At 45.4% G+C, this 14,720-nt stretch overlaps 1 long non-coding RNA gene across 1 annotated transcript in view; it reads left to right on the top strand.

Annotated features, from left to right (window-relative positions):
- The first annotated feature begins 2,755 nt into the window (after positions 1–2,755).
- Positions 2,756–14,720, top strand: part of LOC138250536 (uncharacterized) — a 192,062-nt gene continuing 180,097 nt past the window's right edge. Inside the window, exon 1 of the long non-coding RNA XR_011194978.1 lies at positions 2,756–2,885. This is a non-coding gene — a long non-coding RNA (uncharacterized lncRNA). The remainder of the gene's footprint in view (positions 2,886–14,720) is intronic.

Here is a 14,720-nt window from a genome sequence, read left to right on the forward strand (position 1 = left end):
AATATTGTGCTTAGAAATCATTATCGCTTAAAGGTTACTTGAGGTCACCCTGGACAGGGCTATATCCAAAGTTCAGGCCAACCGCAGTGGAGGGTGGGCCAGCTACAGGACCCATGTAGGGCCACTGAAAAGTACCTTGGATGGAGGTTTAAGTCAAGGAGGTGATACAAAGGTGCTGTGTTAGTTCCAATCGAACAGCCAACAGATGCCTCGTCATCGAACCGCACAGCCGGCGATGTGAAAGAGATGCACTCAGGCTGGTGGTGATGCGTCAGTCCGGAGTCACACTGTCAGTGATGCAAAGTCCTTGTCATCAATGGTGATGCTTCGATTTTAAAGAGGTATGCAGAAGTTCCGACTGGCGCAATAATGGCAATGTGTTACTTGTAGAGAAACAGCTTCAAAAACCCTCTTACAAGGTCCAAGACTGGATTGGTGCCTCATGGCAGGGTAAGACTCACAGTTGGTAGAGTATAGCAGCTGAAGCAGGGTTGAGGATAGTCTTTGGTGACCCTGAGACATTAAAACAGGAGGCAAGTCAACAAGCCCTTGGAGTCACTTAGGTTCTTGGAGGATATAGCGAGGCAAGTCCACTCCTTCTCATTCCCAAGAGTGAGAGGAAGAGACAGCCGGCAGTAAGCCAACACAGCAAAGCAGTTCAGAAGAGTGGCAGTCCTTCCTGCAAGCACAGCAGTCCTTCTCATGGGCAGATTGTTATCAGATCCTTAAGCGTACTGGTTTGGTGGGGTTAGGTGTCCAGTACCCATAAGCAGTTGTGCCTTTGAAGTGGGGGAGACTTCAAAAGAGGCCTTTGAAGTGCACAAGGTCCCTGCCCTTCCTTTCCTGGCTCCATACCCTTTATTGGGGGTTTATGCAGCTCTTTGTGTGGGGATACGCACAGCCCTATTCAGATGCAAGTGTCAACTTCTCCCTTTCATCTAGCTCTGGAAGGCCCATCAACCATGAGGATGTGAATGTCACTTCCCAGCTCTCTTTGTATGTGACTATCTAGAGGGAAAGCACAAGTTCCCAGCTGTTACCAATCCCAGATGTGTATTAAGAGATAGACAGAGGCAAAGAACGGTTAAGGTAAGAAAAGGCCACATTTCTAAAAGTGGCATTTAGAAACTTACAATTTATAATCCAACTTCGCCATAAGTTGTGAATTTAAAATTGTGATTCATGAGACACCATACTCCAACTTTCTATCTTTTCCCAATTAGAAATTACACTTAAAACTGTATCAATATAATCCCAATGTTAACCTATTGGAGAGATGGGCCATACAGTAGTGAAAAACGAATTTAACAGCTTTTCACTACCAGGACATGTTAAACCTAAAGGTACATGTTCAACTTTCTGAATACACTGTGCCCTGCCCTTGGGGCTATATAAGGCCTACCTTAGGTGGGACCTACATGTAATAAAAAGGAAGGTTTGGGCCTGGCAAGTAAGTGAACTGGGCAGGTTGAAATGGCAGTTTAAAACTGCACACACATACTCTGCAGTGGCAGGCCTGAGACAGGTTTTAAGAGCTATTGTAGTGGGTGGCACAATCAGTGCTGCAGGCCCACGAGTAGCATTTAATTTACAGGCCCTGGGGCACATATAGTACACTTTTCTAGGGATTTACAAGTAAATTAAATATGCCAGTTGTGGATAAGCCAATGTCACCATGCAGTGGCGTAGCGTGGGTTGTCAGCACCCGGGGCAAGGCAAGTAATTTGCGCCCCCTAACCCGTGGGCACCCGGGGCAAGGCAAGTAATTTGCGCCCCCTAACCCGTGGATTTTAGCACTCGAGTCTCTTCCAAGATGTTGCGCCCGGTGCGGCCGGCCCCCCCTGCACCCCCTACGCTACGCCACTGTCACCATGTTTAGAGTACAGACCACTTGTACTTTAGCACTGATTAGCAGTGGTAAAATGTACAGAATCCTAAATACAGCAACAATGAAGTCAGTAAAACAGGAGGTCAGAACACAAAAAGTCTGGGGAAACCACGCTAAGGGGGCCAGGTCTAACACATACATACATTCCCATTGCACTATTTGACCCTCTCCTTTTCAAAATTTTCTCAGGAGAAAAGTCATTTCCTCAAACCACATAGAAGTTGAGTTTGCTCACTTTGCTTACTATTCACTGAAATTATTACCCCCCCACACTTTTTAAGATCGCATGTGACCTATGATTCTGGTCAGAGAGAGATATACTAAGAGGGGGATCCCTTTAACCCCACTGGATCAGCGACAGAAATCAAGCAAAAATAGAAATATCCAGTAGGGATAAATACACAACCAAATATCAAAGTGAAAACCTGAATTCATCACTGAAATAATATTTCTTTATTCAAATTACATCAATAGGATTAATTAGTACTTAGGGCCATATGTACGAACACTTTTTCCCATAGACACAGAATGGGTAAAAACCTTTGCTACATCTGGCTTTTAGTGTCTACAAGTCACACTCATACATCTATAAAGCACTAACAAACAGTATAATCATCAGAAATATAGAACAAACAAAAGACAAAAGTGAAAAAAACTCATATCAAGGTACTATACATAACATCACAACGTACTTATTTTATTTAATTGATTTATGGTTTCTTTACGTGGATTCAGTTTTTTCATTTATGATGACTTTATCTGTACATTAAAGTTATGCACTATATATTTAAAGATGGCCGCCACGTTATTTGCATGTGTCCTCGAATGGATTAAAGAATGTTAGTCCTTTTGTTGTTTTTATAGCGCACGTACTGCCAGAGCATCTGCTCCGATAGTGTCTTGTTATTTAACTTTGAAGACCTATTGCGCCCACATTAGTCAATTTCTAGTCTCCCCGACAAGTGTGGATTGACATATTGTGTCTGAATGAGATATGGTAAGTGTACACATATAGTTCCGGTATTTTCTGTGACCTTTCTCTTTTATTTGTAATGAAATACGATGTCATATTGTTTTCTGTTTAGAACTTCGGCAATTCTTGTGATGCTTTGACTTTTTTGACGAGGTTTTCAGCAATAACATGCTCAATAAGGTTAGTCTCTTTGGCAACGCGCACTAGCACTTATTTAAGTGTAATTTTTATAGATATCACTTTGGGTGAGCCTTTTATGCTTTTATTTTCTGTGTTGGATTCTATAACCAGGTCAAACAGATAGGTCTTGGGCTGGCATTTCTCATTATGTTAAATTATGGAGCCTCTAGGTAGGTTAGCCAAATAATTGTTCCAACTTTGCTATCTGCACATTGGTGCCTTCTTATGGTAAACAGGTGGTATTTGTTCACACCTGGTGGTTTTTGTTGGTAAAGTTAGCACCATCTGTGCAGTTTTAATGTGGCATGTTGTATATATAGGCACTGTTCCTGTTGTCCTGAGGACGCCAGATTTATAATGGCCGAAAGGCGTCAACTACAATTATGGAGGAATGGCTGTTGGAATTTCTGAAAAATTGGATACAATAATTCTGGACCGTATCGGATATTTATACCACTGATTGACATTTGGCTGATGGATGATACGCTCTCTACATTACTTTCATTACCTCTTTGGAATACTGCTTGCCACTGCATGGCTAAGCAGTCTATGGTCAATACATTACGGTGCTTAAAGGAACTATTGGCTCATTCGTTTTTAACATTGTGATGTTATGTATAGTACCTGGAGATGAGTTTTTTTCATTTTTGTCTTTTGTTTGTTCTATATTTCTGATGATCATACTGTTTGTTAGTGTTATATAGATGTATGAATGTGACTTGTAGACACTAAGCACTAATTAATCATCTTGATTTAATTTGAATAAAGAAATGTTCTTTCAGTGAAGACTTCAGGTTTTCACTTTGATATTTGGATGTGCATTTATCCCTACAGGATATTTCTATTTTTGCTTGGTTTCTGTCCCTGATCCAGTGGGGTTAAAGGGATCCTCCTCTTAGTATATCTCCTTCAGTTTGCATCAGTTGATGCAGATTTTTTTTGGTACATTTATAGTACATACTGGTTAGTTTTGAGCCTATAAGAGTTACTTTATAGCTTAGTGTCTCCAGGTCTCTCTCGTTGATCATTCCATAAATATGATTGAACCTTATATGGTCAGCTACACGGAGGCTCAAATAAATAGACTGTTAGGCAATCCTTCTCTGCCAAGTGGTGAACAACTAGTTCCAGCTCCCACGAATGTTGATTAAATTGAACAACTAAAGCAGCTTAAAAAGAAAAATGTCAGAACCCAACTTCATGCACAAGTACTTCTCGAACATTTGAAGGATAACACTATCCCTGCAGGCTTGCAAGTTAGAAACATTCCAGTGATCTTTGTGTTGGATAAACCTTATTTATTGCAATTTAGCGGTGTAGGTACCAAATGCTCCCGCGATTGGTTGACTCTTTCTATTGAAACCACTTTGAGAATAAGTGAAACATAATTGAAAGAAATTGAATTGTTGGAACTTGAAATCTCGCAAGATCAAACAATCCAAGATGTTAAAAAACTATTAGAATCAGCGAATAAGACTATTTCCGAGTTTAAAACTCGTACTATAAACCAAAAAACATCAAAAGTGGCTAGGGACATTAAGAATTCAAAAATTGAGGATGTATATCCTTTCTTGAAAGAAGACTTTTATAAGTATAATAATCCTAGTAATTTGAACTTACAGTTCCAGACCTGATCACATAGGAGATTTAATACTTTCTCTGATACCTCCTCGGACTCTGATATAGAACACGTACCAGATACTTTTTCTGGACCCCAACATCATACAGCTCAACCTTTTTTGGGCAGAGGGGCACACAGAGGGAGAGGGGGAGGGTTACAAGGCAGATTCCAATATCAAGACCAGAACAAAGATCTATATACTCAACAAGGGGAATTTTGCACCAGGAAGAGAACGTACAGATGATAATTGATGTTAGTCAAGAGAGGATACCTGTTTATAACTTGTCCAAATATAATTTATCAGAGATGGAATATGAGTAATTAAATAAGGGACTTTCCTTCGTTCCTACTAAATTGCAAGATCCTGTTGATACTAAAACTGAAGTTCTGCAGTTCTTACGTAAAGTGAGACTAAGGGCCAGATGTAGCAAAGTGTTTGCGACTCGCAAACGGCAAAAAACGCCGTTTGCGAGTCGCAAAAGCCTCACCGGAATGCAGAAATGCATTTTGCGAGTCGGATCTGACTCGAAAAATGCATTTCCGACTCGCAAATAGGAAGGGGTGTTCCCTTCCTATTTGCGACTCGCAATGCTATGCAATTCCATTTGGAATCGCAGTTACCATTCACTTGAAGTTGATAGTAACCCAGTCACAAAGGGGAAGGGGTCCCCATGGGACCCCTTCCCCTTTGTGACTGGACATAAAAATATTTTTTCAAAGCAGGCAGTGGTCCAAGGGACCACTACCTGCCCTGAAAAAATCCGAAACAAAAGGTTTCGTTTTTTTTTTCTAAGTGCAGCTCGTTTTCCTTTAAGGAAAACGGGCTACACTTTGAAAAAAAAAACTGCTTTATTTAAAAGCAGTCACGGACATGGTGGTCTGCTGTCTCCAGCAGGCCACCATCCCCGTGAGTGCCCAGACTCGCTATGGGGTCGCAAATTGCGACCCGCCTCATTAATATTCATGAGGTGCGTCTTTGCGACCCCATAGCGAGTCGCAGAAGGTGTCTGAGACATCTTTCTGCATTCCAAATTGCGACTTGCAATTTGCGAGTCGCAGGGACTCGCAAATTGCAAGTCGCAATTTGGAGTTTTGCTACATCTGGCCCTATGTGCCTTCTTTCAAGATAATTCTGAGGATATATCTTCTAATGAAGATAACGTCAGTGGCTTACATCCAAAATCTACATTTTGCCCTGATACCACTAATATGCCACATGAAATTCAGATCTTTGAAGATGTGGTCCTACGTGAAATTGATTCATTAAACAACACAAAAATCTCCTTCAAATCTAACTGTTCTAAGGAAGAAAAGAATGCTATTTATTCCTTGTCACAGAATGACAGTATTATCATTAAGCCAGCTGACAAAGGTGGGGGCATTGTCATATTAGACAAGGATAAATACAGTATGGAAGTACGTCGCCAACAAGGTAATAGAGAACATCATCGTCTGATTACTGAGGACCCTATACCCAGATTGAAAACCACTATTACAACAATACAGATGAAGCATTTAGAGAGGGATGGATATGTAAAGGAGAGTATGACTTTTTAAATCAAAGTCAGTCACGAAATCCCCTCCTTTACATTCTCCCTGAGATCCATTAAAACATAAATAATCCTCCAGGGAGACTGATAATTGTGGCTTGTGGATCTATTCTAGAGCCTCTGGCACAATATGTAGACTTCTTTCTAAAACCCCTAGTATATAACACCAAAGCATATGTACTGCACTCCATGCACATGATCAACAAACTTGAAGGTAGTCCTTTTGATGAAAGGTCACAATTACTAGTCACTTTAGACATAGAAGCATTATACACTAACATCCCACAAAATGAGGCATTAGAAATAATGAAGATTTATCTAGATGATGGAGTTGGTCCACATAAGGTACCCACCTCCTTTATATCAAGCCTGGCCATGCTGTGCTTAAAAAACAATGTCTTCACCTTTGACAATGATTTGTATCTACAAGTCAAAGGTGTAGCAATGGGGTGTAATTTTGCCCCAGAAATTCCGAACTTAGTGATGGCCTTTTTTGAAGACAAATGGATCTTTGATATAAATAATCCTTTCCAAAAGCACATTAAAATGTGGTTACAATATATATCGATGACATTTTTATGATTTGGGAAGGTAACCTGCAAGTACTCACTACTTTCCATTACTGTATTAACCATTTGACACCTGACCTAAACTTCACGTTGGCTTCTGATTGCAAACCTATTAATTTGTTGATCTATGGATTCAATCAAATGATGGGTGTATTTCTGTTACTTTACACAAAAAACCTACAGATGGAAATACTTTATTGCATTTTTCAAGTAACCATCTCCGGACTCTTAAGGAGAACTTGACTTATGGTCAATTCCAGCGTATTCGCAGGAATTGTTCTAACAAAGAAGATTATTGTCAAAATGCAGAGGCTTTGATAGCAAGATTGTTAGATAGAGGTTACCCTAAGAAAATTGTTAAAGGAGCTTGCAAGCGTGCATGGTATACCCCACGTGAACATCTGCTAACCCCTAAGCAAAAAAACAAGGAGTGCCCTTTGACTTGTGTACTTACATATAACCCTACCGCTAATCGAATTAGGGCGATCATTGAAAGAAATTGGAAATTACTTCACCCAGTAGGGTTAAATAAACCCTTGTTTGCATTTAAAAGAGGCCGTAACATTTACGATTCTTTGGTACATGCCCCTTTTACTTCAAATATAAAGAAAAGATCAGACTTGAGAAGTATGTTAGCCCTTCCACCTATTACTGGCCATTTGCAATGTAACAACTGTTTGGCTTCTAAATATACAGAGAAGAGCTAACAGATAGAAGTGAATGGTAAAATACATCACCAACTTCGTTTTTCAAACTGTAATACACGAAATGTGGTTTATTGTATTACATGTCCTTGCTCTCTGATATATATAGGTCAGACTGCACAGCCAGTTAAAATACGCTTCCTACAACACATGTCTAGGATTAGATGTGTAGTCCATGGTGCTCCATTGGTTGACCACTACATTGAAAAGGACCATCGACCTGAAGATATTAGATGGTCGACTCTATATGTAGTAGAAAAAACAAAAACAGGAACAGGGACAGCTTCCATTCTGGATAGAATGGAAGCACGTTTGATTGAAAAATTTGGGACTGCTAATAAGGGGTTAAATTACTTGACAGAAATGTGGTCTCTAATTAAGGTGTAATATCCCAGTTTTTGCTGTGGCTGTTTCTCTACTGTTCTCTCTGAAGTACTTATTTTATTTAATTGATTTATGGTTTCTTTATGTGGATTCAGTTTTTTCATTTATGATGACATTATCTGTGTATTTAAGTTATGCACTATATATATAAAGATGGCTGCCACATTATTTGCGTGTGTCCTCAAATGGATTAAAGAATGTTAGTCTTTTTGTTGTTTTTATAGAGCGCGCGCACTGCCAGAGTGTCTGCTCTGATAGTGTCTTGTTATTTAACTTTGAAGACCTATTGCGCCCGCATAAGTCAATTTCTAGTCTCCCCGACATGTGCAGATTGACCTTTTGTGTCTGAATGAGATATGGTAAGTGCACATGTATAGTTCCGGTATTTTCCGTGAGCTTTTCTATTTTATTTGTAATGAAATAGGATGTCATATTGTTTTCTGTTTAGAACTTCGGTAATTCTTGTGATGCCTTGACTTTTTTTTTGAGGTTTTCAGCAATAACATGCTCAATAAAGTTATTCTCTTTGGCAACGTGCACTAGCACTTATTTAAGTGTAATTTGTATAGATATCACTTTGGGTGAGCCTTTTATGCTTTTATTTTCTTTGTTGGATTCTATAACCAGGTCAAATAGATAAGGCTTGGGCTGGCATTTCTCATTATGTTAAATTATGGAGCCCCTAGGTAGGTTAGCCAAATAATTCTTCCAGCTTTGCTATCTGCACAAGGGTGCCTTCTTATGGTGAACAGGTGGTATTTGTTCACACCTGGTGTTTTTTGTTGGTAAAGTTAGCACCATCTGTGCAGTTTTAATTTGATATGTTGTATATATAGGCACTCTTCCTGTTGTCCTGAGGAGGCCAGATTTATAAAGGCCGAAACGCAACGACTACAATTATGGAGGAATGTCTTATGGAATTTCTGAAAAATTGATACAATAATTCTGAACCGTATTGGATATTTATACCACTGATTGACATTTGGCTGATCGATGATCACTAAGCAGCCTATGGTTAATATATTACGGTGCTTAAAGGAACTATTGGCTCATTTGTTTTTAACATTGTGATGTTATGTATAGTACCTTGATATGAGTTTCATTAAATTTTTTTCTTTTGTTTGTTCTATATTTCTAATGTTTATACTGTTTGTTAGTGTTATATAGATGTATGAGTGTGACTTGTAGAAACTAAGCACTAATTAATCCTATTGATTTTATTTAAATAAAGAAATATTCTTTCAGTGAAGAATTCAGGTTTTCACTTTGATAGTTGGTTGTGGATTTATCCCAACTGGATATTTCTATTTTTGCTATGATTCTTGTCAGGCATGTGTGAATTACTGAATGACCGTATACACTGGCTGCTTCAAGAAATACATCATCTGGCTACAAGGACTGCAGAACAAGGCAGGATGATCTTCTTCCCTTTTCTAATACTGCCTCTGACAAAGGATGCTAAATACTTGAATATAACCACACCAAACCAGTCCCCTACCAAAACTATCTGATCATTGATCATTGTCAGGCCAACTAATACAACTATGATGATTGAAGATTGAAGAGGATGAAACATGGTTGTAGATCCTTGAAAGTAGAGTCCTCAAGCTTTCAATGCCCTCAACCTTTTCTTACGATCCAACCCCAACCACCAATGAAGTAGGAAACTCTCAAAAACTGAACTATTTGGATTCCTTTTTAGATTCAACTCCTCAGTAGCAGGGTTTATAGCAGATGAGTATCAAATGTAGGTCCCATCCTCCATTTGGATTTACCTCCCAGCCTATTCAACAAACTATGCGTGGTCAATTCCTCTTAAGTTGTGAAGTAATTTAAAGGTAATGCACTCAACTACACAAAAACAAACAAATAGATAGATGCTTAAACAGCAAGAAAACAATGAATTATTTTAAATATAAAAATCAAAATGATCTTAACTCATGTGCATCTAGCATACATATGGATCCTAACAGGCCGAGGGTGTGCACAACAGGCTGAAATCTCCAAGAGTCATCAGAGTGCTGTTGCTTCAAGTTTTGTGGATTGATGAAAACATCACATTTAGGTGGTCATTCTGACCTCAGCGGTAAAAGGCGCCTACCGCCGGTCAGAAATCCTCCATAATCCCGCCGCGGTCGCGGAAACCCGCCACGGTCATTCTGACCCGCAGCAGCCAAACCTCCGAAAATCCGACAGCCACAACAGACCGCCAGACCAGCGGTCGGCGGAAAAGTGGAGATGACAAAACCTCCACCGTCACGCCAACAGAAATACGCCCATGCCATTACGACCCACGAATCCACGCGGCGGTCTTTCAAACGCGGTATTCCATTGGCGGGACACACCGCCGCGGTCAGAATACACACAAACGAACAAAACTCAGCCACATTGGCCGATTTGAATTCCACACACCTGATACACATACACACACCACTCCCACACACACAATACAATATAAAACACACACCCACATCACCCACAAACCCCTACGACCAAAAATTCAGAAAGAAGGCCAGAGCGAGACACCACCATCCGCAAACTAGCAGCCACAGCCACTCAACACCATCACCCACACAATATCCACACACAAAACAACACACACCACCACACTCAACACACTTAACTACACATACTCCACCCCACACATCATACACACCACCCCATGGCACCCCAAAGACACCCCCGCTTCTCAGACGAAGAACTCAGGGTCATGGTGGAGGAAATCGTTCGGGTAGAGCCCCAGCTGTTCGGCACACAGATCCAATACACCAGCATTGCCCGGAGGACGGAGCTATGGCAGAGGATTGTCGACAGGGTCAACGCTGTGGGACAGCACCCCAGAAATCGGGAAGACATCAGGAAGCGATGGAACGACCTACGGGGGAAGGTGCGTTCCATGGTATCCAGGCACAACATCGCCGTGCAGAAGACTGGCGGAGGACCCCCACCTCAACCCCCACAATTTACAACATGAGAGGAGCAAGTCTTGAACATCCTGCATCCTGACGGCCTCGCAGGAGTCGGCGGAGGAATGGATACTGGTAAGTTGAAGCTTCACTACTGCTTCCCCCCCACCTGCATGCCAAATCATACCCCAACCCTCACCCCCATCCTCGAACCCCCACCCTCACCCCCACCCCCATCCTCACCCCCACCCTCACCCCCACCACCATCCTCACCCCCACCACCATCCTCACCCCCACCCCCAGCACACCTATTCCCTGCCAATGTCTCACCATCACAACCCACACATCCCAAAACCTAGGCCTGCATGCGTCCACTAAGCATGGACACCCATCACCAAAGCATGCCCAATGCATATACACATCCCCCCCACAAGCCACCCTCACCAAAGCCCCCACACACGAATGCCAGCACTTGGGGACACGGGAACCCACAGATACACCCATGTGCCACACATTGAAACTATAACCATACCTCTATACCCCTGCAGGACCCGACCGTCAACACACCGCCGCGGAGGGCCCAGAATTCTCCACACCCCCCACCCAAGAGGCCGTCAGCGATGACAGCAGCTCTGTCGACCTGGACACCGATGACCAGCCCGGACCATCGGGGACCTCTGGACAGTCGGTTCCCCTCACACAGGCCCAGGCCACTACAGACCCAAACCCCTCTGGGAACACCAGCACAGCTCCCACCCAGCGGGCCCATGCCTCTGTCTCCAGGGCGCGTCAATCTGCGGTGTGTCTACCACTACAGGGCACCCAGGATAACCCACCACTCCAACAACAACAGGGACCTGGGGGCAGTGGTAGTGGGCACACCGGCCAGGGGGCAGAGGCCCAGGGAAACAGGGCAACTCGGAGGGCAGCTGTGCGACAGGGGGGGGACGGGCCCAGGGAACCCACTCTCCACGAGTCCCTCACCACCATCATGGGAGCATACAACCGCTCCCAGGAGACGATGGCGACGGTACTGGCCCGGTTCCAGGAGATCCAGGTACTGCAGGAGGAACACTATCGGGGGTACAGGGAGGACATCAGAGCCCTCACCTCCACCCTGGTTACCATGGTAGGGCTGCTGCAGAACCTCATCAACACCAGGACGGACACTCAACAACACCAAAGGGCCCCTGCCACTAGCCTGGACCAAGAACAGCCAACCACCTCCGCCGGCGCTAGTGGACAGGAGGCCCCCGCACAGCAGCAGCCCACCAGACCCCCACCTCCTGCAGGAGAAGAACCACCCCGCAAGAGGGCCCTGAGATCTCGCAAGAAGACAGAGTAGGATGTCAAGACCCCCGCCAGCAAAGGATACCACCTGATGTCATCCCACTGTCCCACATTGTCACCCTGTCCATCCTTGAACTGCCCATGCTCCATCTCTCCACAGGCCTCTGGACAATGCACCTGTGTGACTGTTACTCTGGACTCTGCCATGGACATTCCTTCACCATAGCCCCCACCCACTTGAAACCACCCATCCCATTTTGAGCACTTAAATAAACACCTATTTTGCACAAAACTATCTGGAGTCTGGCTGTGATTTCAAAATATTGTAATTGACATGACAGTGCAAATATGTCCTTGTACATAGTGAAGTCAACAAACAGCTGCCACAAAGCTGTAGTCCATGGGGAAACGAAGCACAGGACTCGTAGTGGGGACCCCAGAACTGAAATAGGGAGGGAAAAGCCACAACTCAGTCATCATACACTGGGGCAAATAGACAGGCAGCAGAGATGCAGGAGAGTAGTTCAGATTTACTAAATTATCTTTGAATTGTTACCTGTGTCCTATTGGAAGTACTGTTCAATGATTCTGTCCCTGTTGTCTGTTTCAGCCCCGTCGTCTTCCTCCTCGTCACTCTCCACAGGTTCCACCGCTGCCACAACACCACCGTCTCGACCATCCTCCTGCAGGAAAGGCACCTGGCAGCGCAAAGCCAGGTTGTGAAGCATGCAGCAGGCCACGATGATGTGACACACCTTCTTAGGTGAGTACATTAGGGATCCACCTGTCATATGCAGGCACCTAAACCTGGCCTTTAGGAGGCCAAAGGTGCGTTCGATCACCCTCCTAGTACGCCCATGGGCCTCATTGTACCGTTCCTCTGCCCTGGTCCGGGGATTCCTTACTGGGGTCAGTAGCCACGACAGGTTGGGGTACCCAGAGTCCCCCAATAGCCATACACGGTGTCTCTCTAGCTGTTCCATCACGTAAGGGATGCTGCTATTCCTCAGGATGTAGGCGTCATGCACTGACCCTGGGAATTTGGCATTTACATGCGAGATGTACTGGTCAGCCAAACACACCACCTGGATGTTCATGGAATGGTAACTTTTTCTGTTCCTGTACACCTGCTCCCTGTCTCTTGGGGGAACCAAAGCCACATGGGTCCCATCAATGGCACCAATGACGTTGGGAATATGTCCAAGGGCATAGAAATCACCCTTCACTGCAGCCAATTCGCCCACCTCAGGGAAAATGATGTAGCTCCTCACGTATTTCATCAGGGCAGACAACACTCTGGATAACACCTTCGAAAACATGGGCTGAGACATCCCAGAAGCAATTCCCACTGTTGTCTGAAATGACCCACTTGCCAAGAAATGGAGTACTGACAGGACCTGCACCAGAGGGGGAATCCCTGTGGGTTGGCGGATGGGGGACATCAGGTCGGGCTCCAGCTGGGCACACAGTTCATGTATAGTGGCACGGTTAAGACGGTAGGTCAGGATAATGTGGCGTTCTTCCATTGTCGACAGGTCCACCAGCGGTCGGTACACGGGAGGATTCATCCGTCTCCTCGCCAAACCCAGCGGACGGTGCCTAGGAAGGACAACATGGAGCACACAGTCAAGCAACCCACAGGTACGTACTCACAGCTAGCACAGTAAACGATTCTCTATGCAGTGAATGGCGTGTCTGAGTGGCTATGCAAGGCCTAGGCCTGTGTGACGCAGTTGAAATTGAGCCATGTGGACCCTCGAAATGGCGGCTGCCTGACCTGTGAAGTGTGACAATGGGATGTGAGGTCAATGCGCTGGCGTGGCACACCGTGGCGGTCAGCGGTCGAAGACCGCGGCGCGAAGCCGCATTGGTTAACATTGAAGCCTATGGGTTTCAGGAGCCAATGGCGAAGGGCGCCGGCGGTGGCGGTACGCACCGCCGCGGTACGCACCGCCGCGGACGTGACCGCCATTTTCTATCTACTTATCCACTTGCGACTTGAACTTTCACAGGAGAGGACCTATACTGCAAGTGTTGCTGTGACCTCGGTCTGGAAGGGACAATGGCTGCTGCGCCTGGAGAAAGGGCCCCTGCCTTCACTGGAGAGGAGTTGGAGAAACTTGTGGATGGGGTCCTCCCCCAGTATGCGCTACTCTACGGTCCTCCAGACCAACAAGTGAGTTTAATTCAATCTGGATTTGGGGCCACTGGCTGGCTTGGGGGCCTGGCGGGGGGCCTGGCGGGGATGGGGGGCATGTTGGGGCTGGCGGGGGGCCTGGCGGGGATGGGGGGCATGTTGGGGCTGGCGGGGGGCCTGGCGGGGGGCCTGGCGGGGATGGGGGGCATGTTGGGGCTGGCAGGGGGCCTGGCTGGGGGCCTGGCGGGGGGCATGTTGGGGCTGGCGGGGGGCCTGGCGGGGGGCCTGGCGGGGATGGGGGGCATGTTGGGGCTGGCGGGGGGCCTGGCGGGGGGCCTGGCGGGGATGGGGGGCATGTTGGGGCTGGCGGGGGGCCTGGCGGGGGTCCTGGCGGGGATGGGGGGCATGTTGGGGCTGGCGGGGGGCCTGGCGGGGGGCCTGGCGGGGATGGGGGGCATGTTGGGGCTGGCGGGGGGCCTGGCGGGGGGCCTGGCGGGGATGGGGGGCATGTTGGGGCT

The sequence above is a fragment of the Pleurodeles waltl genome, chromosome 8, assembly GCF_031143425.1.
Source record: "Pleurodeles waltl isolate 20211129_DDA chromosome 8, aPleWal1.hap1.20221129, whole genome shotgun sequence".
Taxonomy (NCBI): Eukaryota; Metazoa; Chordata; class Amphibia; order Caudata; family Salamandridae; genus Pleurodeles; species Pleurodeles waltl.